At 45.9% G+C, this 2,500-nt stretch overlaps 2 protein-coding genes across 2 annotated transcripts in view; one reads left to right on the forward strand and one right to left on the reverse strand.

Annotated features, from left to right (window-relative positions):
- LOC119580206 (solute carrier family 13 member 5-like) overlaps positions 1–2,500 on the reverse strand; it is a 74,928-nt gene that overhangs the window by 50,468 nt on the left and 21,960 nt on the right. The window lies entirely within an intron of this gene.
- The window catches only part of LOC119580207, a 3,653-nt gene continuing 1,651 nt past the window's right edge, over positions 499–2,500 (forward strand). The window contains exons 1-2 of the mRNA XM_037928210.1: positions 499–621; positions 2,293–2,500. The exon at positions 2,293–2,500 is cut by the window's right edge and continues 1,651 nt beyond it. The gene's annotated coding sequence lies outside the window, so the exon portion shown is untranslated. The remainder of the gene's footprint in view (positions 622–2,292) is intronic.

Genomic DNA, 2,500 nt, shown 5'->3' on the forward strand with positions numbered 1-2,500 from the left:
AGTATGTCCTCGCGCCGCGTGGCAGTTCTTTTCCATGGACTAAAGAGGAAATGGGAGGGGCCTAGCATGGTACTTGAGGAGGAGACCTAGCCAAAAGCCAGCTTTACATAAATGGTTTACATTTTAACATTCTTTAAAACTAAAAGGAGATTTTCCTTTACTGAAGGTATTGTGCAAAATGGAGCTGCTGTCGTCAACTGAAACTCTAAAGTAAACAAAACAGTATATGAATTCATGAAAGTCAAGATCATATAGCGCACTGATTTTTTTTAAGTGTTTGTGTTATCTCTTTCTGATCGGCTATCCAGTGTAATTAATTCCACCTTAAGAGAAAGACATTCTTTGTTCGTATTTTATTTATTCGAAAGACCGACCACAGACGTGGGCAGGCATCAAATGATCGCATAAAGACAAGTCACCCTTGTGAGGCAAACTTAGAAAGTAAATAGATCTCTGTAATGGATGACTTTCTTTCGCTCGGGCAGCAGTAGACAAGGGCCAGAGCGCGGGATTCTCGCCGTTTGGGAAACAAGGCGAGCCAGACCCAGAGCCTTGGCTCGGTCCCTCCCTCCCCTGGCACCCGCAGTGGCGGCGCGCGTAGAGCCTGCGATCACCTCAGAAGTGCGTTTAGAATTACTTTGCAGTTATAACACTATTAAAACGCTCTTGAAGCTACCTATAAACAACATCCGGAAGGTGGTGCTCCACACATCTGTCCATGGCTGAACAAAGGCTGCGCCTTCCTGTCGCTGCTTCCTGTGATAAGGTATACTCAGGAGGAAGCGACAGGAAAGCGCAGCCTTTGTTCAGCCAGGAACAGATGCGTGGAGCACCATCTTCCGGATGTTGTTTATATCTTGTAGTGAAGGCAGGCGGTGGTAGTTCCATGACTTCACCTTTAGCTAGTTCATAATCAACTACTCGGGTGTTATTGTGAAGTCGGATGGGGGTAAGGAGTTAGGTTAATCAGGTGGAGGAATGTCTCCTCTTCAGATATGGAATAAAGTGCTGGCAAGATGGCAATTCCCTTAACAGGAGATCCTTCTTGCAAGACCAGGCATGCGCCCTCGTTTACATGTGTTACAACATTGACAGGCATGTCAGAGAATGGAGGAATGGTGGTAATTTCCTTGACACGAAAGTGTAATGCACTGTCTCCCATAGTCCATGAAAAGGGCCCAAAATGTGTAGCAGTAGCTGGGGTAGGACAAGGGAGGACATTATGGGGAGGGGCAGCAGGAGTATCTTGGTCCAAGGCTTGAGAGGCTTACTTGGCACAGAAGCAGGGCTTCTCTGGCACCTGGGTTTGGGATGATGCTTGGGGAGGTCAGGGGGTTTGGGGTGTTTGTTGAGGGGAATATCTTTCCCAGTTATTATGGCTAGAAATTGAGTCTTTGTTGTGGTACTTATGAGGGGGCCTGAGTGCATCATAACTGTTGCGATGAGTCCACATGGAGGAAGGCTTAACGAGGGAGAGAAACTTGCCATTAAACTTAATTCTGTTATTCCTAGGATCATGGACAATACCTGTATGCCAGAGAAACTCATGGCCCAGGAGGAGATCACCAGGGACAGTATGGGACTCGGTAACAATAAATGGATAGAGAAACGAAATCCCATGAAACTTAATGTTCAGCCTGGTTTCTCCTATTACCCTCAGACTGTTACCAGAAGCACCCCCTACAGACCAGCGGGCCAATGGTATCACGGAGAGACTGAACAGGACCATCTTAAAGTTAATGAGAACTATGATTACTGACCATGATGACGACTGGGACCTCTATTTACCTATTGTACAATCAGCTATTAACTGCAATTATCATTCTTTACTCGGTGACATCCCTCATTCCCTGCTATTCGGTATGGACAAAAGACTCCCTTACGAGCTCTTGGATGTGAAGCCAGACCCCAAATATGATGACAACTATGCCAAGACACTACTTATCAGACAACAAAAAGCCTTTACGTTAGCCATGGAAAAGCTAATTTTATCCAGGGACAAAATACTTGCAAACCAACATAAGATAGCAAGGATTAAAGCAATTGAAGTGGGTGCACTAGTCTTTAGGAGCATAAAATCCACAAATTCTCCTATGCCCAAGTTAGCCCCTATCTTCGATGGGCCCTACAGGGTGCTACAGTGTTGCAATAACAAGGCACTTTGCAGGAGTTTAAAGGATGAGTCACAGACATGGTTCCACTTTGACCAACTGAAGCTTGCTAATAAGTACTTTGTAGAGCAGTTCTCTGATTGCAGTGCCTCACCTGACTCCAGGTCCTCTATGCTTGCAGATGAGTCCTGTCCTCTTCCTGTCCCTTCTCGCTGTTAGTGGCGCCCATCTCCCCGCGAATCTACGGAGCGTCCCTGGCGCCATTATAGAGGACCTTGGTGTAACTTTCCCTGTCACTAATCATGTAGAGATAACTGTAGTACTCACCCCTTTATTAGAATTCTCTTCACTTGCCACATTTCACCATGCCATGCTCAAAGAGCTAAGAT

The sequence above is a fragment of the Penaeus monodon genome, chromosome 13 (genome assembly GCF_015228065.2).
Source record: "Penaeus monodon isolate SGIC_2016 chromosome 13, NSTDA_Pmon_1, whole genome shotgun sequence".
Classification (NCBI taxonomy): Eukaryota; Metazoa; Arthropoda; class Malacostraca; order Decapoda; family Penaeidae; genus Penaeus; species Penaeus monodon.